This window comes from Triturus cristatus, chromosome 11 (assembly GCF_964204655.1).
Source record: "Triturus cristatus chromosome 11, aTriCri1.1, whole genome shotgun sequence".
In the NCBI taxonomy this organism is placed as follows: domain Eukaryota; kingdom Metazoa; phylum Chordata; class Amphibia; order Caudata; family Salamandridae; genus Triturus; species Triturus cristatus.
In genome coordinates, this window is record NC_140594.1 from 1,138,981,222 (window position 1) to 1,138,994,571 (window position 13,350).

The following is a 13,350-nucleotide window of genomic DNA, read 5'->3' on the forward strand; positions in this document are numbered from 1 at the left end:
CGCTCAAAAGCCTCGCCCTCACCGGGTAGATCTCTGGCTCCCAGTTAAAATCAAATCCTGAGCATGCTAGCGCTAGGATGAAAGAGAGAGGAGAGGGTTAGAGAGCTGCTATCTTGGTAAAGGCCTGAAACTGCTAGTTCCCAAGAGGGTCTGCACTTTCAGTTATGATTGACTGTGAGACGAGAAGATGAAGATTTTCTGCACCCAGCATACATTGCAGCATGCTTAGGCAAATGAGGAGCGAGACCCACCAATCCCTCGCCACTGCGGTGAAAGCTCCTCCTCTGCATAAAGAGAACACTTTTACAAGGGAGCAGAGTGGCGCAGCGGAAGCGTGCTGGGCCCATAACCCAGAGGTCGATGGATCGAAACCATCCTCTGCTATAATATTTCTTGTTTTTTCTTCTGAGAACCAATCTGTCATTTCCACGCTACCAGCAAGGAAAAGCGCAGGCTTGTGCTAGCTATGTGAGAAAAGACTTCTCAACTATCTGTCTCTGCTGAAACACAACAGAGTGATCGCCAAAGGATCAACCCCATACTTTGAAAGTAAAGATACCCAATTATAAGCATAAATGACTGGTGGGACCGTCACACGTTTTTCTGGGCATGCTTTGAATGTCATTCTTGCCTTTTCGTTCTGCTCTTATCATTCTCCTGGGCATTTCATGGAAGGCACTCTCTTTCTCTTCGCTGCTTTGCTTCCAATGCTGCCTAAATATGTTCATTTCCACTATTTGTACTACTGCTTTCCATTTCTTCTCTTCTGCACAGATTTGGCCTTGGTTTCAATCCCCAGTTCCTTACCCTCTACAAGAAACTTTCTACTGCTTTTCATGTTGGTATCTAAACCAAATGCACCATTGAAACTGGTGCAAGATAGTCATTGAACTCGGGGTTGTAAGCTTTAGAACCGAGAGCAACCACATCATAGGGCGTTGGTGGTATAGTGGTGAGCATAGCTGCTTCCCAAGCAGTTGACCCGGGTTCGATTCACAGCCAATGCAGTGCAAATTTGTATATGTTCTCCAAGCAGGATTTGTTTTAATGCAACATGTCACAAAACGGAAATATCATGAACAGATTAATCAGACGTTAAATTAAAAAAAAAATGAAATACTTAGGTAGGCATCTCGATCGCCCCATCTGCTACATTCTTTGTCCTATTAGATGCTATTTTCCAAAAAGCAGAGTCACCACTCACATGTGCTGGTAATAAATATGTTGCGGGCGGTAGACAATGAAAGGGCTGAACCCCGACCAGACATTCTAACTCTAGCATCTCTATATTAAAAAGCATTTCTAGGCAATATCTAGCATGTGAATAAAAGTAGGCAAGATCCACCGATGAATCTGGCAAAAGTCCCCAACGATTTTGTGCACACTTGTTCTCTCACCTGAATGCAGCGCCACCTTGTAGCCATCGGATGTAACTGCAGCTCACAAAATGTTATATCAGAGAGCAAGTTGAGAGGACTCCAAGAGGCAGATGTCCATGGAAAGAGCCTCTCACGACAGCAGGAAGGTTGGATATTTCAAGATGGCAACATTTCCTGTCCAACGTCCTCACGTCCCGAATGCTCCCAAACGCTCAAAAGCCTCGCCCTCACCGGGTAGATCTCTGGCTCCCAGTTAAAATCAAATCCTGAGCATGCTAGCGCTAGGATCAAAGAGAGAGGAGAGGGTTAGAGAGCTGCTATCTTGGTAAAGGCCTGAAACTGCTAGTTCTCAAGAGGGTCTGCACTTTCAGTTATGACTGACTGTGAGACGAGAAGATGAAGATTTTCTGCACCCAGCATACATTGCAGCATGCTTAGGCAAATGAGGAGCGAGACCCACCAATCCCTCGCCACTTCGCTGAAAGCTCCTCCTCTGCATAAAGAGAACACTTTTACAAGGGAGCAGAGTGGCGCAGCGGAAGCGTGCTGGGCCCATAACCCAGAGGTCGATGGATCGAAACCATCCTCTGCTATAATATTTCTTGTTTTTTCTTCTGAGAACCAATCTGTCATTTCCACGCTACCAGCAAGGAAAAGCGCAGGCTTGTGCTAGCTATGTGAGAAAAGACTTCTCAACTATCTGTCTCTGCTGAAACACAACAGAGTGATCGCCAAAGGATCAACCCCATACTTTGAAAGTAAAGATACCCAATTATAAGCATAAATGACTGGTGGGACCGTCACACGTTTTTCTGGGCATGCTTTGAATGTCATTCTTGCCTTTTCGTTCTGCTCTTATCATTCTCCTGGGCATTTCATGGAAGGCACTCTCTTTCTCTTCGCTGCTTTGCTTCCAATGCTGCCTAAATATGTTCATTTCCACTATTTGTACTACTGCTTTCCATTTCTTCTCTTCTGCACAGATTTGGCCTTGGTTTCAATCCCCAGTTCCTTACCCTCTACAAGAAACTTTCTACTGCTTTTCATGTTGGTATCTAAACCAAATGCACCATTGAAACTGGTGCAAGATAGTCATTGAACTCGGGGTTGTAATCTTTAGAACCGAGCGCACCCACATCATAGGGCGTTGGTGGTATAGTGGTGAGCATAGCTGCTTCCCAAGCAGTTGACCCGGGTTCGATTCCCGGCCAATGCAGTGCAAATTTTTATATGTTCTCCAAGCAGGATTTGTTTTAATGCAACATGTCACAAAACGGAAATATCATGAACAGATTAATCAGACGTTAAATTAAAAAAAAATTAAATACTTAGGCAGGCATCTCGATCGCCCCATCTGCTACATTCATTGTCCTATTAGATGCTATTTTCCAAAAAGCAGAGTCACCACTCACATGTGCTGGTAATAAATATGTTGCGGGCGGTAGACAATGAAAGGGCTGAACCCCGACCAGACATTCTAACTCTAGCATCTCTATATTAAAAAGCATTTCTAGGCAATATCTAGCATGTGAATAAAAGTAGGCAAGATCCACCGATGAATCTGGCAAAAGTCCCCAACGATTTTGTGCACACTTGTTCTCTCACCTGAATGCAGCGCCACCTTGTAGCCATCGGATGTAACTGCAGCTCACAAAATGTTATATCAGAGAGCAAGTTGAGAGGACTCCAAGAGGCAGATGTCCATGGAAAGAGCCTCTCACGACAGCAGGAAGGTTGGATATTTCAAGATGGCAACATTTCCTGTCCAATGTCCTCACGTCCCGAACGCTCCCAAACGCTCAAAAGCCTCGCCCTCACCGGGTAGATCTCTGGCTCCCAGTTAAAATCAAATCCTGAGCATGCTAGTGCTAGGATCAAAGAGAGAGGAGAGGGTTAGAGAGCTGCTATCTTGGTAAAGGCCTGAAACTGCTAGTTCCCAAGAGGGTCTGCACTTTCAGTTATAACTGACTGTGAGACGAGAAGATGAAGATTTTCTGCACCCAGCATACATTGCAGCATGCTTAGGCAAATTAGGAGCGAGACCCACCAATCCCTCGCCACTTCGCTGAAAGCTCCTCCTCTGCATAAAGAGAACACTTTTAAAAGGGAGCAGAGTGGCGCAGCGGAAGCGTACTGGGCCCATAACCCAGAGGTCGATGGATCGAAACCATCCTCTGCTATAATATTTCTTGTTTTTTCTTCTGAGAACCAATCTGTCATTTCCACGCTACCAGCAAGGAAAAGCGCAGGCTTGTGCTAGCTATGTGAGAAAAGACTTCTCAACTATCTGTCTCTGCTGAAATACAAGAGAGTGATCGCCAAAGGATCAACCCCATACTTTGAAAGTAAAGATACCCAATTATAAGCATAAATGACTGGTGGGACCGTCACACGTTTTTCTGGGCATGCTTTGAATGTCATTCTTGCCTTTTCGTTCTGCTCTTATCATTCTCCTGGGCATTTCATGGAAGGCACTCTCTTTCTCTTCGCTGCTTTGCTTCCAATGCTGCCTAAATATGTTCATTTCCACTATTTGTACTACTGCTTTCCATTTCTTCTCTTCTGCACAGATTTGGCCTTGGTTTCAATCCCCAGTTCCTTACCCTCTACAAGAAACTTTCTACTGCTTTTCATGTTGGTATCTAAACCAAATGCACCATTGAAACTGGTGCAAGATAGTCATTGAACTCCTGGTTGTAAGCTTTAGAACCGAGAGCAACCACATCATAGGGCGTTGGTGGTATAGTGGTGAGCATAGCTGCTTCCCAAGCAGTTGACCCGGGTTCGATTCACAGCCAATGCAGTGCAAATTTGTATATGTTCTCCAAGCAGGATTTGTTTTAATGCAACATGTCACAAAACGGAAATATCATGAACAGATTAATCAGACGTTAAATTAAAAAAAAAATGAAATACTTAGGTAGGCATCTCGATCGCCCCATCTGCTACATTCTTTGTCCTATTAGATGCTATTTTCCAAAAAGCAGAGTCACCACTCACATGTGCTGGTAATAAATATGTTGCGGGCGGTAGACAATGAAAGGGCTGAACCCCGACCAGACATTCTAACTCTAGCATTTCTATATTAAAAAGCATTTCTAGGCAATATCTAGCATGTGAATAAAAGTAGGCAAGATCCACCGATGAATCTGGCAAAAGTCCCCAACGATTTTGTGCACACTTGTTCTCTCACCTGAATGCAGCGCCACCTTGTAGCCATCGGATGTAACTGCAGCTCACAAAATGTTATATCAGAGAGCAAGTTGAGAGGACTCCAAGAGGCAGATGTCCATGGAAAGAGCCTCTCACGACAGCAGGAAGGTTGGATATTTCAAGATGGCAACATTTCCTGTCCAACGTCCTCACGTCCCGAATGCTCCCAAACGCTCAAAAGCCTCGCCCTCACCGGGTAGATCTCTGGCTCCCAGTTAAAATCAAATCCTGAGCATGCTAGCGCTAGGATCAAAGAGAGAGGAGAGGGTTAGAGAGCTGCTATCTTGGTAAAGGCCTGAAACTGCTAGTTCCCAAGAGGGTCTGCACTTTCAGTTATGACTGACTGTGAGACGAGAAGATGAAGATTTTCTGCACCCAGCATACATTGCAGCATGCTTAGGCAAATGAGGAGCGAGACCCACCAATCCCTCGCCACTTCGCTGAAAGCTCCTCCTCTGCATAAAGAGAACACTTTTACAAGGGAGCAGAGTGGCGCAGCGGAAGCGTGCTGGGCCCATAACCCAGAGGTCGATGGATCGAAACCATCCTCTGCTGTAATATTTCTTGTTTTTTCTTCTGAGAACCAATCTGTCATTTCCACGCTACCAGCAAGGAAAAGCGCAGGCTTGTGCTAGCTATGTGAGAAAAGACTTCTCAACTATCTGTCTCTGCTGAAACACAACAGAGTGATCGCCAAAGGATCAACCCCATACTTTGAAAGTAAAGATACCCAATTATAAGCATAAATGACTGGTGGGACCGTCACACGTTTTTCTGGGCATGCTTTGAATGTCATTCTTGCCTTTTCGTTCTGCTCTTATCATTCTCCTGGGCATTTCATGGAAGGCACTCTCTTTCTCTTCGCTGCTTTGCTTCCAATGCTGCCTAAATATGTTCATTTCCACTATTTGTACTACTGCTTTCCATTTCTTCTCTTCTGCACAGATTTGGCCTTGGTTTCAATCCCCAGTTCCTTACCCTCTACAAGAAACTTTCTACTGCTTTTCATGTTGGTATCTAAACCAAATGCACCATTGAAACTGGTGCAAGATAGTCATTGAACTCGGGGTTGTAATCTTTAGAACCGAGCGCACCCACATCATAGGGCGTTGGTGGTATAGTGGTGAGCATAGCTGCTTCCCAAGCAGTTGACCCGGGTTCGATTCCCGGCCAATGCAGTGCAAATTTTTATATGTTCTCCAAGCAGGATTTGTTTTAATGCAACATGTCACAAAACGGAAATATCATGAACAGATTAATCAGACGTTAAATTAAAAAAAAATTAAATACTTAGGCAGGCATCTCGATCGCCCCATCTGCTACATTCATTGTCCTATTAGATGCTATTTTCCAAAAAGCAGAGTCACCACTCACATGTGCTGGTAATAAATATGTTGCGGGCGGTAGACAATGAAAGGGCTGAACCCCGACCAGACATTCTAACTCTAGCATCTCTATATTAAAAAGCATTTCTAGGCAATATCTAGCATGTGAATAAAAGTAGGCAAGATCCACCGATGAATCTGGCAAAAGTCCCCAACGATTTTGTGCACACTTGTTCTCTCACCTGAATGCAGCGCCACCTTGTAGCCATCGGATGTAACTGCAGCTCACAAAATGTTATATCAGAGAGCAAGTTGAGAGGACTCCAAGAGGCAGATGTCCATGGAAAGAGCCTCTCACGACAGCAGAAAGGTTGGATATTTCAAGATGGCAACATTTCCTGTCCAATGTCCTCACGTCCCGAACGCTCCCAAACGCTCAAAAGCCTCGCCCTCACCGGGTAGATCTCTGGCTCCCAGTTAAAATCAAATCCTGAGCATGCTAGTGCTAGGATCAAAGAGAGAGGAGAGGGTTAGAGAGCTGCTATCTTGGTAAAGGCCTGAAACTGCTAGTTCCCAAGAGGGTCTGCACTTTCAGTTATAACTGACTGTGAGACGAGAAGATGAAGATTTTCTGCACCCAGCATACATTGCAGCATGCTTAGGCAAATTAGGAGCGAGACCCACCAATCCCTCGCCACTTCGCTGAAAGCTCCTCCTCTGCATAAAGAGAACACTTTTACAAGGGAGCAGAGTGGCGCAGCGGAAGCGTGCTGGGCCCATAACCCAGAGGTCGATGGATCGAAACCATCCTCTGCTATAATATTTCTTGTTTTTTCTTCTGAGAACCAATCTGTCATTTCCACGCTACCAGCAAGGAAAAGCGCAGGCTTGTGCTAGCTATGTGAGAAAAGACTTCTCAACTATCTGTCTCTGCTGAAATACAAGAGAGTGATCGCCAAAGGATCAACCCCATACTTTGAAAGTAAAGATACCCAAGTATAAGCATAAATGACTGGTGGGACCGTCACACGTTTTTCTGGGCATGCTTTGAATGTCATTCTTGCCTTTTCGTTCTGCTCTTATCATTCTCCTGGGCATTTCATGGAAGGCACTCTCTTTCTCTTCGCTGCTTTGCTTCCAATGCTGCCTAAATATGTTCATTTCCACTATTTGTACTACTGCTTTCCATTTCTTCTCTTCTGCACAGATTTGGCCTTGGTTTCAATCCCCAGTTCCTTACCCTCTACAAGAAACTTTCTACTGCTTTTCATGTTGGTATCTAAACCAAATGCACCATTGAAACTGGTGCAAGATAGTCATTGAACTCGGGGTTGTAATCTTTAGAACCGAGAGCAACCACATCATAGGGCGTTGGTGGTATAGTGGTGAGCATAGCTGCTTCCCAAGCAGTTGACCTGGGTTCGATTCCCGGCCAATGCAGTGCAAATTTTTATATGTTCTCCAAGCAGGATTTGTTTTAATGCAACATGTCACAAAACGGAAATATCATGAACAGATTAATCAGACGTTAAATTAAAAAAAAAATGAAAAACTTAGGCAGGCATCTCGATCGCCCCATCTGCTACATTAATTGTCCTATTAGATGCTATTTTCCAAAAAGCAGAGTCACCACTCACATGTGCTGGTAATAAATATGTTGCGGGCGGTAGACAATGAAAGGGCTGAACCCCGACCAGACATTCTAACTCTAGCATCTCTATATTAAAAAGCATTTCTAGGCAATATCTAGCATGTGAATAAAAGTAGGCAAGATCCACCGATGAATCTGGCAAAAGTCCCCAACGATTTTGTGCACACTTGTTCTCTCACCTGAATGCAGCGCCACCTTTTAGCCATCGGATGTAACTGCAGCTCACAAAATGTTATATCAGAGAGCAAGTTGAGAGGACTCCAAGAGGCAGATGTCCATGGAAAGAGCCTCTCACGACAGCAGGAAGGTTGGATATTTCAAGATGGCAACATTTCCTGTCCAATGTCCTCACGTCCCGAACGCTCCCAAACGCTCAAAAGCCTCACACCGGGCAAGCCCTCAGCGGGTAGATCTCTGGCTCCCAGTTAAAATCAAATCCTGAGCATGCTAGCGCTAGGATCAAAGAGAGAGGAGAGGGTTAGAGAGCTGCTATCTTGGTAAAGGCCTGAAACTGCTAGTTCCCAAGAGGGTCTGCACTTTCAGTTATGACTGACTGTGAGACGAGAAGATGATGATTTTCTGCACCCAGCATACATTGCAGCATGCTTAGGCAAATGAGGAGCGAGACCCACCAATCCCTCGCCACTTCGCTGAAAGCTCCTCCTCTGCATAAAGAGAACACTTTTACAAGGGAGCAGAGTGGCGCAGCGGAAGCGTGCTGGGCCCATAACCCAGAGGTCGATGGATCGAAACCATCCTCTGCTATAATATTTCTTGTTTTTTCTTCTGAGAACCAATCTGTCATTTCCACGCTACCAGCAAGGAAAAGCGCAGGCTTGTGCTAGCTATGTGAGAAAAGACTTCTCAACTATCTGTCTCTGCTGAAATACAAGAGAGTGATCGCCAAAGGATCAACCCCATACTTTGAAAGTAAAGATACCCAATTATAAGCATAAATGACTGGTGGGACCGTCACACGTTTTTCTGGGCATGCTTTGAATGTCATTCTTGCCTTTTCGTTCTGCTCTTATCATTCTCCTGGGCATTTCATGGAAGGCACTCTCTTTCTCTTCGCTGCTTTGCTTCCAATGCTGCCTAAATATGTTCATTTCCACTATTTGTACTACTACTTTCCATTTCTTCTCTTCTGCACAGATTTGGCCTTGGTTTCAATCCCCAGTTCCTTACCCTCTACAAGAAACTTTCTACTGCTTTTCATGTTGGTATCTAAACCAAATGCACCATTGAAACTGGTGCAAGATAGTCATTGAACTCGGGGTTGTAATCTTTAGAACCGAGAGCAACCACATCATAGGGCGTTGGTGGTATAGTGGTGAGCATAGCTGCTTCCCAAGCAGTTGACCCGGGTTCGATTCCCGGCCAATGCAGTGCAAATTTTTATATGTTCTCCAAGCAGGATTTGTTTTAATGCAACATGTCACAAAACGGAAATATCATGAACAGATTAATCAGACGTTAAATTAAAAAAAAAATGAAATACTTAGGCAGGCATCTCGATCGCCCCATCTGCTACATTCATTGTCCTATTAGATGCTATTTTCCAAAAAGCAGAGTCACCACTCACATGTGCTGGTAATAAATATGTTGCGGGCGGTAGACAATGAAAGGGCTGAACCCCGACCAGACATTCTAACTGTAGCATCTCTATATTAAAAAGCATTTCTAGGCAATATCTAGCATGTGAATAAAAGTAGGCAAGATCCACCGATGAATCTGGCAAAAGTCCCCAACGATTTTGTGCACACTTGTTCTCTCACCTGAATGCAGCGCCACCTTGTAGCCATCGGATGTAACTGCAGCTCACAAAATGTTATATCAGAGAGCAAGTTGAGAGGACTCCAAGAGGCAGATGTCCATGGAAAGAGCCTCTCACGACAGCAGGAAGGTTGGATAATTCAAGATGGCAACATTTCCTGTCCAACGTCCTCACGTCCCGAACGCTCCCAAACGCTCAAAAGCCTCACACCGGGCAAGCCCTCACCGGGTAGATCTCTGGCTCCCAGTTAAAATCAAATCCTGAGCATGCTAGCGCTAGGATCAAAGAGAGAGGAGAGGGTTAGAGAGCTGCTATCTTAGTAAAGGCCTGAAACTGCTAGTTCCCAAGAGGGTCTGCACTTTCAGTTATGACTGACTGTGAGATGAGAAGATGAAGATTTTCTGCACCCAGCATACATTGCAGCATGCTTAGGCAAATGAGGAGCGAGACCCACCAATCCCTCGCCACTTCGCTGAAAGCTCCTCCTCTGCATAAAGAGAACACTTTTACAAGGGAGCAGAGTGGCGCAGCGGAAGCGTGCTGGGCCCATAACCCAGAGGTCGATGGATCGAAACCATCCTCTGCTATAATATTTCTTGTTTTTTCTTCTGAGAACCAATCTGTCATTTCCACGCTACCAGCAAGGAAAAGCGCAGGCTTGTGCTAGCTATGTGAGAAAAGACTTCTCAACTATCTGTCTCTGCTGAAATACAAGAGAGTGATCGCCAAAGGATCAACCCCATACTTTGAAAGTAAAGATACCCAATTATAAGCATAAATGACTGGTGGGACCGTCACACGTTTTTCTGGGCATGCTTTGAATGTCATTCTTGCCTTTTCGTTCTGCTCTTATCATTCTCCTGGGCATTTCATGGAAGGCACTCTATTTCTCTTCGCTGCTTTGCTTCCAATGCTGCCTAAATATGTTCATTTCCACTATTTGTACTACTGCTTTCCATTTCTTCTCTTCTGCACAGATTTGGCCTTGGTTTCAATCCCCAGTTCCTTACCCTCTACAAGAAACTTTCTACTGCTTTTCATGTTGGTATCTAAACCAAATGCACCATTGAAACTGGTGCAAGATAGTCATTGAACTCGGGGTTGTAAGCTTTAGAACCGAGAGCAACCACATCATAGGGCGTTGGTGGTATAGTGGTGAGCATAGCTGCTTCCCAAGCAGTTGACCCGGGTTCGATTCACAGCCAATGCAGTGCAAATTTTTATATGTTCTCCAAGCAGGATTTGTTTTAATGCAACATGTCACAAAACGGAAATATCATGAACAGATTAATCAGACGTTAAATTAAAAAAAAAATGAAATACTTAGGTAGGCATCTCGATCGCCCCATCTGCTACATTCATTGTCCTATTAGATGCTATTTTCCAAAAAGCAGAGTCACCACTCACATGTGCTGGTAATAAATATGTTGCGGGCGGTAGACAATGAAAGGGCTGAACCCCGACCAGACATTCTAACTCTAGCATCTCTATATTAAAAAGCATTTCTAGGCAATATCTAGCATGTGAATAAAAGTAGGCAAGATCCACCGATGAATCTGGCAAAAGTCCCCAACGATTTTGTGCACACTTGTTCTCTCACCTGAATGCAGCGCCACCTTGTAGCCATCGGATGTAACTGCAGCTCACAAAATGTTATATCAGAGAGCAAGTTGAGAGGACTCCAAGAGGCAGATGTCCATGGAAAGAGCCTCTCACGACAGCAGGAAGGTTGGATATTTCAAGATGGCAACATTTCCTGTCCAACGTCCTCACGTCCCGAACGCTCCCAAACGCTCAAAAGCCTCGCCCTCACCGGGTAGATCTCTGGCTCCCAGTTAAAATCAAATCCTGAGCATGCTAGCGCTAGGATCAAAGAGAGAGGAGAGGGTTAGAGAGCTGCTATCTTGGTAAAGGCCTGAAACTGCTAGTTCCCAAGAGGGTCTGCACTTTCAGTTATGACTGACTGTGAGACGAGAAGATGAAGATTTTCTGCACCCAGCATACATTGCAGCATGCTTAGGCAAATGAGGAGCGAGACCCACCAATCCCTCGCCACGTCGCTGAAAGCTCCTCCTCTGCATAAAGAGAACACTTTTACAAGGGAGCAGAGTGGCGCAGCGGAAGCGTGCTGGGCCCATAACCCAGAGGTCGATGGATCGAAACCATCCTCTGCTATAATATTTCTTGTTTTTTCTTCTGAGAACCAATCTGTCATTTCCACGCTACCAGCAAGGAAAAGCGCAGGCTTGTGCTAGCTATGTGAGAAAAGACTTCTCAACTATCTGTCTCTGCTGAAATACAAGAGAGTGATCGCCAAAGGATCAACCCCATACTTTGAAAGTAAAGATACCCAATTATAAGCATAAATGACTGGTGGGACCGTCACACGTTTTTCTGGGCATGCTTTGAATGTCATTCTTGCCTTTTCGTTCTGCTCTTATCATTCTCCTGGGCATTTCATGGAAGGCACTCTCTTTATCTTCGCTGCTTTGCTTCCAATGCTGCCTAAATATGTTCATTTCCACTATTTGTACTACTGCTTTCCATTTCTTCTCTTCTGCACAGATTTGGCCTTGGTTTCAATCCCCAGTTCCTTACCCTCTACAAGAAACTTTCTACTGCTTTTCATGTTGGTATCTAAACCAAATGCACCATTGAAACTGGTGCAAGATAGTCATTGAACTCTGGGTTGTAATCTTTAGAACCGAGAGCAACAACATCATAGGGCGTTGGTGGTATAGTGGTGAGCATAGCTGCTTCCCAAGCAGTTGACCCGGGTTCGATTCCCGGCCAATGCTGTGCAAATTTTTATATGTTCTCCAAGCAGGATTTGTTTTAATGCAACATGTCACAAAACGGAAATATCATGAACAGATTAATCAGACGTTAAATTAAAAAAAAAATGAAATACTTAGGCAGGCATCTCGATCGCCCCATCTGCTACATTCATTGTCCTATTAGATGCTATTTTCCAAAAAGCAGAGTCACCACTCACATGTGCAGGTAATAAATATGTTGCGGGCGGTAGACAATGAAAGGGCTGAACCCCGACCAGACATTCTAACTCTAGCATCTCTATATTAAAAAGCATTTCTAGGCAATATCTAGCGTGTGAATAAAAGTAGGCAAGATCCACCGATGAATCTGGCAAAAGTCCCCAACGATTTTGTGCACACTTGTTCTCTCACCTGAATGCAGCGCCACCTTGTAGCCATCGGATGTAACTGCAGCTCACAAAATGTTATATCAGAGAGCAAGTTGAGAGGACTCCAAGAGGCAGATGTCCATGGAAAGAGCCTCTCACGACAGCAGGAAGGTTGGATATTTCAAGATGGCAACATTTCCTGTCCAACGTCCTCACGTCCCGAACGCTCCCAAACGCTCAAAAGCCTCGCCCTCACCGGGTAGATCTCTGGCTCCCAGTTAAAATCAAATCCTGAGCATGCTAGCGCTAGGATCAAAGAGAGAGGAGAGGGTTAGAGAGCTGCTATCTTGGTAAAGGCCTGAAACTGCTAGTTCCCAAGAGGGTCTGCACTTTCAGTTATGACTGACTGTGAGACGAGAAGATGAAGATTTTCTGCACCCAGCATACATTGCAGCATGCTTAGGCAAATGAGGAGCGAGACCCAGCAATCCCTCGCCACTTCGCTGAAAGCTCCTCCTCTGCATAAAGAGAACACTTTTACAAGGGAGCAGAGTGGCGCAGCGGAAGCGTGCTGGGCCCATAACCCAGAGGTCGATGGATCGAAACCATCCTCTGCTATAATATTTCTTGTTTTTTCTTCTGAGAACCAATCTGTCATTTCCACGCTACCAGCAAGGAAAAGCGCAGGCTTGTGCTAGCTATGTGAGAAAAGACTTCTCAACTATCTGTCTCTGCTGAAATACAAGAGAGTGATCGCCAAAGGATCAACCCCATACTTTGAAAGTAAAGCTACCCAATTATAAGCATAAATGACTGGTGGGACCGTCACACGTTTTTCTGGGCATGCTTTGAATGTCATT

General features: G+C 44.8%; 5 non-coding genes across 5 annotated transcripts; all 5 read left to right on the plus strand.

The window, feature by feature from the left end:
- The first annotated feature begins 2,523 nt into the window (after positions 1-2,523).
- TRNAG-CCC (transfer RNA glycine (anticodon CCC)) lies at positions 2,524-2,595 on the plus strand. The gene has a single exon. It is a non-coding gene; the product is annotated as a tRNA-Gly (tRNA).
- A 3,103-nt stretch (positions 2,596-5,698) lies between these two features.
- Positions 5,699-5,770, plus strand: TRNAG-CCC (transfer RNA glycine (anticodon CCC)). The gene has a single exon. It is a non-coding gene; the product is annotated as a tRNA-Gly (tRNA).
- A 1,515-nt stretch (positions 5,771-7,285) lies between these two features.
- TRNAG-CCC (transfer RNA glycine (anticodon CCC)) lies at positions 7,286-7,357 on the plus strand. The gene has a single exon. It is a non-coding gene; the product is annotated as a tRNA-Gly (tRNA).
- Positions 7,358-8,884: 1,527 nt separating this feature from the next.
- TRNAG-CCC (transfer RNA glycine (anticodon CCC)) lies at positions 8,885-8,956 on the plus strand. The gene has a single exon. It is a non-coding gene; the product is annotated as a tRNA-Gly (tRNA).
- Positions 8,957-12,071: 3,115 nt separating this feature from the next.
- TRNAG-CCC (transfer RNA glycine (anticodon CCC)) lies at positions 12,072-12,143 on the plus strand. Its single transcript has one exon. It is a non-coding gene; the product is annotated as a tRNA-Gly (tRNA).
- Positions 12,144-13,350: the final 1,207 nt, after the last annotated feature.